We start from the raw sequence: 9,381 nt of genomic DNA on the forward strand, positions 1-9,381 counted from the left end.
CAGAGGACTCTCCTCAACCACCACCAGTGCCATAGTACGCTCACCACACACCAGCTACTGGTGGAGAGGAGAGAGTGGAGTGATAGAGCCAATCAATGGATGGAGATTATTAGGAAGCCATGATTGATAAGAGCCAATGGGGAGAATTTGGCCAGAACACAGGGGGTTACACCCTTACTCTTTTCAAGAAGTGTCCTAGGACCTCTGTTTAACATCTCATCCAAAGGATGGTGCCTTTTACAGTACAGTGTTCCACCAGTATGCTGGAGCATTAGGACCTACACAGGTCCAAAGGGTGAGCAGCCCCTGCTGGACTCACTAATACCTCTTCCAGCAGCAACCTTATATTTCACAGAATGTCTCCCATCCAGGTATTCACCAGGCTCAGCCCTGCTTAGCTTCAGTAGGCAACAAGTCTTGAGCTACAGGGTAATATGGCTGCTGGTACAGGGTGATGTGACTGCTGGCCGATAAAAGATGAAAACAAATCCAGATAAGAGGGTGAAATCTGGAAGGTGTTTACCTATGGTGCTCACACACTTCTGTATGATGAGGTAACGAGTGCCGTGTTCATAAGTGATTAAACATCAAAGATAACACAACATGAAGAACAAGTTCAGTAAATGTGTGAGTGAACACACACAGACAGACAGACAGACAGAGTTTCTTCTGTTTTTGTGTTTCATTGTCCTAGTATGAAATGGTTTGGCATTAGCACAGAATAGCAGTGATTGTCATTGCTACCATAGTTTTTATCAGCAAGACGCTGAATCTGTGGCGGAAGAAAGTAGCTCCACTCACAAAAGCATCTTAGGGAGGAAAATGTCTTGAAATGAAACCCTGAACAATGTCTTAAGGTGTAGTTAATGTGGTATAAGTGGAATAATTGACTCCGGCCTGTTGACTTGTTGAAAGATAACGCACACCTGATGTGCGCGTCATGACTGCATTACCATCTTGGGTGTGCATTATTTTTCAAAAATTCAATGGGCTTGAGTCAGTTATTCCTAACATATTTGTCTCAATACATGCGATTGAGTTTTACACTCCATGAAACAACCAGAAACACTATGCAGTTTAAAACTGTAGGTTACGTGCTTTGTTATTCGTTATCTGTCTAGTATATTATTAGTACTTGCTATTAACCGATGTTGCCACAAAGCTCGATAATATTGATTATGTTTCGGAATGTGTAAATAGCATCTGTAAACAGCTGTTTGCACCCCAATATTCTTTTGGCAAAATAGAAATACATGTCAAACTGCATTGAGAGTCTTGTTCCAGCGGCATGGAGCGTAACGCAGGTGTGCCTGTACCTTTTCAATCTGAGTTCAAGTCTGCGTATGTCGTTTACATTTTGTTTCCTGTCTCCACTCTTAATGTTTTCTTTAAAAGTATTTATAATAACACATAAAAATTCATATAAATGTAGTTTTACCATAGTAATATTGTTGTAATCATGTTTGTGGGCGGAAAACAGATTTGATGCAATAAACTATGGTGTTACTATAGTAAATTAATATATTCATAATTAACCATGTTTCATTTTTTGAATAAATTTAAATTTATGCAACAGAAAAAAAGAAAAGAAAAAAAGGCATGTCACATCAGCTGGTTACATTTTACTTCAGGTTATGAAATAACGGAGTAATAAAACACTTGTGGGTGTTTGCTCGTCAGTTATCTGTACACATGTCAATTAAATGTCTAACATAATGGAGTCACTGAAAATGCACATAGGACAATGTTATTCTTAAATAACACCAAGTATGTCATAAATAAAAAAAACAACTCTTGCATTCATACATACAGACGGCATCATCACAGATGTTTTGTAATACTGTGACTAAATCAGAGCATGTGTAACTTGAGAGATGTTTACGGTGATGTACCTGTAGTTGTGTGTGTGCACTCGCCGGTGTACAGAGATGAATCGTGGATAAAATAGATTTAAATGTTGGCTATATTTGTGCTGACCTCAGACCTGTATACACCTTTGCTGGGACTTTTTTGAGGGTTTTCTTGATATTGTTTAATGGGTGTTTTTCCATTGACCACCATTACTTCCTCCCGCCGATGGTCACGAATACAGCAGCTGCGGGAAACAAGTGACGTCACTGAAACAGGTCACTTTAATGTCGCCATTAATGTTGCATTGCCAGATCATTGCTAGAAAATACAATACGAATAATACAATTGTAACTGTACATGGACTGATGACACCATCGATGAACAACGTCAGAGCTCATAGTTGGTCTGTCTTTAAAGGTTTATAAGTTACTGTTAACAATCGTTTACCCTGTGGGGGAAGATGAATGGGATTTGCTGTATTTTGTGTGTAGCTGATAGTAATGCAAGTGCAGCTACTGTTTACTTGAACGGCTAAAGTATCAAAATCTAACGACCAATTCTTCTTCAAATCACGTGATCTAATATTTTTATGTGATATTTCTTAGGATAGGTTTTGCATGATGTTTGTTATAAGTTTATTTAAATGAAAAGTTGTTATATAATTATTGTCAATAAAAGATCAACAAAAAACAAGTCTAAAATGTTTCTCTTTAGACCTATAAATATATATATATATATATATCTTTTTAATACAATGTTTAAAATAAAATAATAATAATTTGCAAAAGAAATTGTGTTATTGTCAGATGTGTGACACATTCTGTAATGACGCTCTGTGTCGTGTTCATTCATCTTTACCATGAAATGCAAAACAAAAACACATCGTTGCTTTAATCTTCAAGGTAAATGTAAATGAGAATACATGTACTGACTCTAAAAAAGAGCACATAGATTTATTGAAATGATTTTAACATATATGGTATGAACACCAAATTAATTCAAATGTTGTTCCTCAGAAATACCAGCTGAAATCAATGCAATTAAATCAAATAAAATTCAATTAAACCTAATTGCGCATTTTTCAGCTGAGCAGAATTATTCAAGTCACCTTAAATTCAAAATGGACAATTCGTTTTTTCTAATTGGATGTTGCTGTTTTTATAATAAACGATTTATCCGTGCATGTTATTTTTTATTTAAAAAAGGTTTTCCCGTTAATCTTTAATCACAAACAACAACTTCATTTAAACAATCAAACTGAATTTTTCTTAATTATTGTGACTATTGAATTGTTCATTCGAAATCACTTTATTTTAGAGAACTGTTCTACATTTACATACTGTTTCATTACAACAGTTACAGGAATTACTAGATACAAACCCTAAACCTAACCCCAACCCATATTAAGTACAAGTACATTTAGTTACTTAATATTACTCAGTACTTTCTTGAGTAAGAACACTGTAAACATACTGAAAGAATATGAGCTGTAGAATAATTGGTAACACTTTAGAATAATGGTCCGTAGTTAACAAGTAGCTATGCAGGAAGTAATAGGTAGTACTGCATTAACACCGAATTAATACTATTAACTAATATGGAAGCAATATTAACTAAGCAGTAAGTAATAGGTAATTTAGTACAAAGGTAGTTCCTTGGTAGGTATTTGATTATTACTAAAGAAATGTATCCTCATTGAGAACTACTTGTGAACTAAGAAATAATAACCAATTAATTACTAATCACAAAAGTAACATGTCTAAAAGTGAACAATTGTGGGGGTATGGTCATCATGGTCATAACATTTCAGAAGCATGTGCCTCAATTGGGTTCTTTGTGGAAACCAGTTTATGAATATTATCTCCCCCCAAATACATTAGCTACAGGTTGAGATTGTGACTACTACTCTTGCCAAAGGATGGACGTATGTTCTCTGTTTTATTTCAAACTTAAACATAGAATAATACTAATGATTATATATTTTTTTTTAAATCTTAAATAATTAGGAAGTGATGTTGACACACACATGATTGGATTAGTTCACTATCATGAGCTCTATTGAGTGTCAGTTCAATATATCTCAGACTCCAAAGACCTACCTTTATGTTACAGTAGCTGCCTGAGGAGGACTTCTCTTTAGGATATGAATATAAACATTGATGTTCTCTTGTCAAAAACAATTTGCATCTTTAATGAAGAAATTGGCTGCATTTATGTTGCGATAAGCGCAAAACCACATCTTCCAGATTACAGTGTTTGTTATAGTGCCTCACAGAACCTGTACAGTATGAGTCAAATATAAAATTAAATAACTTGGGTAACACTTTAGAATAATGGTCCGTAGTTAACAAGTAGCTATGCAGGAAGTAATAGGTAGTACTGCATTATTCACAAGTAGTTCTCAATGAGGATATATTTCTTTAGTAATAATCAAATACCTACCAAGGAACTACCTTTGTACTAAATTACCTATTACTTACTGCTTAGTTAATATTGCTTCCATATTAGTTAATAGTATTAAGTTCGGTGTTAATGCAGTACTACCTATTACTTCCTGCATAGCTACTTGTTAACTACGGACCATTATTCTAAAGTGTTACCGAATAATTATATTATTAATAAAGTTTTATAAGAGGAAATATTTGGAAGTATGTCATTCACGGACTGGATTATTCAAAAATAGGCTTTATGAAATAATTATTTAATAAATAAGCCAATTTATTTTGATTTTCAAAAGAAATAAATGAATAATGCAAAATACTATATTGTGATCTGAATCTCATCATTGGGATTTTGTGGGAATTGTCATGACTTGAACGACATACATCTCCTGTGATGCATGAACACACACTGAGGGATATTGTGAGGACACACATTAAATAAACTAGTGAGAGTGAAAATGCTTGAACAAGACTTTAATGTGCAGAAGTCTACAGTGATAATAGTGGCAGACGTTGAAGAAACACCGAACTGTCTTCTGTTTGGAATTCCGCATTAACATGAGACGATCGTGTTTCATCAGAAGTTTGCAAAAAAAATACAATAAAAAATCTGACTCTTATAGTCCACCAAACTATGATTGGAATGTTCCAGAAACACACCTGCCACCTCTCTTTAAACACACTCACCAGTTTTGGACATCACATCAGCATTTTAAAAAACACATTTCATCTTTAGATTTAATTCTTAGAGGATTAAACTTCTCGCTTGTCTATTTTAGAACTCTTTTTGTTTTTGTAATTTGAGGCATCTGATAAGTGTTGGAATATTAATAACTGCCTGAACTCAATCTGAGGTCTGGGATTATAGAAAGTTGATGCAGTTTTATGTTCTTTTCACGACTGAAGTCTTCTGTGGTAATGATGTAGCTGTGCCTTTCACAAACATCATTATATTTCTTTTAAACGTCAAGGTTGAACTGCAGCCCCATATGTTAATATATTCCTTCACAAGATTTATGGGACTGCAAGACATTCAGGGCAACATTGAGAAATGTCAACACAAGATGAAGTTATGATCGAAGAAACTCTATTTGCTCATTGTATGCCCTGTAATCAAAGACTTGTTCCATAGATAGCTTTTGCATGGCCTGTCAGGTCCTCGGTTAATTAGACTTCATTATTATTTCATGAAAACACAGATGAATAAACATTGATGATTAAAGCTTCGAGACCCTTTATGAAAGATGAAATTAAAGTGAGACTCGTGTACAGTACTCCTGCATGTTGACAAAATAAACTTTCAACAGATACATTCTTTATTTTGTGAAAAGTCCAGCAGAAATATTGATGACATCATGTCATGCTCAGAGACTCACTGTACGATATTTTGATGGGATTTTTCAAGGGAAGTAATCTCTTGGTTGCAGCTGTGTTTCAAGTCAGTTTGGAGGTAAATATCTGACCCCCAGGGAAGCAGCACTGCCTCTTGTCCATGGAGAGTATTGTTTGTGTCCTCTACTGCACACGGTGACTGCATTTCTGCTATAACTCTTTTCTTTTCTTCAAAAGCTCGGGGCCCCCATGTTCTCTCTTGCACTTTAGTGTGGGTCCGTGTGTGTGATCTGTTGTAAATGTCCATGAATGCTCATAGATGCAGGGGCCGGACCGCCGTGGCTGTTGTTACGGGAGACGGATTGAGTGGCATCGTGGAGGATAGACAGTGGGGAAGATGTTAATGTGTTTGAGGTTGGATACAGACTGCGTGAATGTGAAAAAGAAATCTATATCTGGATTACTGAAGGTCTTTTGCAGAAATACATTTTAAAGGGTTAATTAAATATTCATGTTTTGTAATGCTTTTATTTTCTTTTTGATCCCCCTGAGCTCTACTGATAATATTAAGGTTTCTTGCTCCAAAACAATCATTATTTATTTATGAAATCATAGAGGTCTGCAGAGGCATTCAGTTTTTTTACTGGGTCAAAAATAATCTTTAGTGGCGGCTGACATGTGTGCAATACACGTGAAGTTGGTTTATTACATAATTGCAATTAATTAATAACTAACAAAATTAAGTAGTTGCATGTCATCCATACATTGAATATACAAGTTTGTTTTGATCATCTTAGTATATGGAACATTTGGAATTTGACAGGTATTGTTTTACTTGAAGATGCAATGGGAAATCAAACTAAACTAGTCCTAATAATCTTCTGACTGTACATGGATACAGCACCTGCGGTTGGACTGTGCATTTATGGAAAATGTTTGCTCCATCTCTTTAAAAATAGCATGTATTTTTTTAATTAGGCTCTTAGTGATTTAAAACATCTCTATGTAGAAGCCGAGAGACCAGGTCCCGGACATTACAGTGGTGCAGTTCCGCCTGTGGCAAGAGGGACACAACATCTCATTCCCTCCATCAGGGCACGGAGGTTACGACAGTAACCAAGATATTCCCCTTCTGTCCCTCACTTCGACATTGTATCAAATAGTGACACTAGGGGTCCCTATATGAAATGCCACAAAGGCTGAATGGTCATGTGAACTGCCGATGCAGATGTAGGTAAGATACTATAAGTGTAAGAACAGATGCATTCAGGCTGCATGGAGCCTTCCCAGACACCAAAACGTCGGATGCTTCCCCATAACCCTGAGGTGGGGGAAGGAGACTTGTCCAATATGGGAGCAGGCCATGCCAGCCGCGGCCGTTTCTCTCGAATTCTTTCTCTCCACTTAGAAATTAGATTCGGCTGGGTCCCCTAATGCTCATAAAATGCACAAGGGAAGGCATTCTTTTCCTCTCCTATTCTTTCAGGGGAAAAAGACCCCATAGAGGCCACACCCTGCCCTTCTTGGGGGGCAAATACGTCATATGGGCCCTCAGGGTCCAACCCTTCATGGGGGAGGAGTTTTTATACAAGCACAACAACCTGGCAGAGGAGGCTCTACCGGAACAGAGAAGGGAGACCGTATTGAGGAAAATACACACAGGAGGTTACTAGGGTAGCTGAGACCTGTGGAGCACTTACCCCAGTGCAGGCCCTGTTAGCACACGTACTGGGTCTGACTACAGATTCCTCCGCTGAATGAGTCATAGGATTAGGAGGAAGAGCATCCGGGTTCGCAAGTCATGAACACGCATGGGAGAAAGAGCGCACAGCTTCACCTACCTGGAGGGAAAAGGCTCTATGCGCAAGCGGTACACCCGGTCAGCTGCCCCGTGTAACAATTTTACTTACCTGTTCATACCTGAAAGAACACGGGACGAAAACTGGCACAACCGGGAGATTGAAAGAATCTTGTGAAGGTATTGGGTGCTGCCCAGCCCGCTGCTCTGCAGATGCCTGCTAGAGAGGTGCCATTGGCCAGTGCCCAGAAGTATGCCACAATCCCTGTAGAGTATTCTCGAACCTGCAAGGGGTCGGGCACAGACTGGATCTGGTAGGCCAATGTGATGGTGTCCTCGATCCAGTGGGCATGCCTCTGTTTGGAGACAGTGTTCCATTTCTACTGTCCACCAAAGCAGGTAAAGAGCTGCTCAGAGCATCTAGAACTCTGTATGTAATCTAAATAGATGCGGAAAGTATGCACCGGACAAAGCAACAAGAAGGCTGGGTCTGCCTCCTCCTGGGGCAGCTTCGCTTGCAGGCTCACCACCTCATGTGAGAGTCTTCCGATCCAAACTCCAGGCACGTTTCGCTAACAGCGAATGCTTGCAGGTCTCCAACCCTCTTGATGGAAGTGAGTGTGGTTAGGAGGGCGGTCTTCAGAGAGACAGCCTTCAGCTCGACTAACTCAAGGGGCTCGAAGGGGGCTGTCCATAGGCCCAAGAGGACCATGGAGAGATCCCATGAGGGAAAGAGGCGTGGCCTAGGAGAGTTCGACCTCCTGGCGCCTCTCAGGAACCCGTGCTTATCTTTACCTTTAACAACATTATGGTGTGTTGCTACAGCAACTACAAGACCTCGAGTGTGGAGGGGGACAGCTGCCCCTCCAATTCTTTGCAGGGAGGAAAGCACTGACCCGACTGCGCACCTTAGGGGTCTTCGCTTATGGGAAGAACATCACTTGGCGAATATACGTCACTTCAGGGACTACAGTTACCTTGTAGAAGGAGCCCTGGCCTGAGTGATTATGTAAACCACAGCATGCGGTATATGACTTAAGTCTTTCGTATCCCATCCAAGGACCAGACATGGAAATTCCAGAGGTCTGGGCGTGGGTGCCAGGTTATGCTCCGTCTCAGAGAAAGAAGGTCCTTTCTCAGGGGAATCTGCCAGGTAGGTGCTGTCATGAGAAGCGTGAGGTCCGAGAACCAGGTCTGAGTGGGCATATACGGAGTCACAAGAAGACCTGCTCCTCGTACTCCCTGACTTTGCACAGAACCTGTGCAAGTAGGCTCACTGGGGGGAACGCATACTTGAATAGCCCTCTGGGTCAGCTATGTGCCAGCATGTCTGTACCGAGGGGAGCTCCCGTCAGGGCATACCAGAGCAGGCAGAGGGAGGATACCAGGAGGGCAAACAGGTCTACCTGTGCCTAGTCCAATCAGCTCCAAATCAGCTGGACCGCCTGAGGGTAGAGTCTCCACTCTCCCCTGAGTGTTACCTGCCCTGACAGAGCATCTGCTGTGATGTTGCGATGGTCCAGGATGTGAGTGGCGTGCAACGACCTGAGTTGCTGTTGACTCCAGAGGAGCAGGTGACAGGTGAGTCGCGACATGAGACAGGAGCGTAAACCACATTGGTGGTTTCTATAGGCTACTGTCGAGGTGTTGTCTGTCCGGACCAACACTTGCTTGCCCTGAATAAATGGCAAAGAGCCTCCACAGGGCGAGCTGTACTGCCAGCAACTCTAGGCAGTTGGCAGGTGAGGTCCTGTATAGGAGCAAGCAGCTGCATCCCTTTACACATGTCGCTCAACCTATCTTGGAGGCGCCTGTCATAACCACGACGCACCAGGAAAATTGCTGTATGGGGACTCTGGCCCGCAAAAATGCAAGGTTGGTCAAAGGGCTGAAAAAGGCAACAAGTAGCGTGCGTGAGAGCCACGCAATGAGTGCCGCTGCACCATGCGTACCTCGGGA

At 40.3% G+C, this 9,381-nt stretch overlaps 1 protein-coding gene across 1 annotated transcript in view; it reads left to right on the forward strand.

Moving 5' to 3' along the window:
* Window positions 1-9,381, forward strand: part of LOC127633550 (glutamate receptor ionotropic, delta-1-like) — a 772,099-nt gene that overhangs the window by 465,804 nt on the left and 296,914 nt on the right. The window lies entirely within an intron of this gene.

The sequence above is a fragment of the Xyrauchen texanus genome, chromosome 40, assembly GCF_025860055.1.
Source record: "Xyrauchen texanus isolate HMW12.3.18 chromosome 40, RBS_HiC_50CHRs, whole genome shotgun sequence".
In the NCBI taxonomy this organism is placed as follows: Eukaryota; Metazoa; Chordata; class Actinopteri; order Cypriniformes; family Catostomidae; genus Xyrauchen; species Xyrauchen texanus.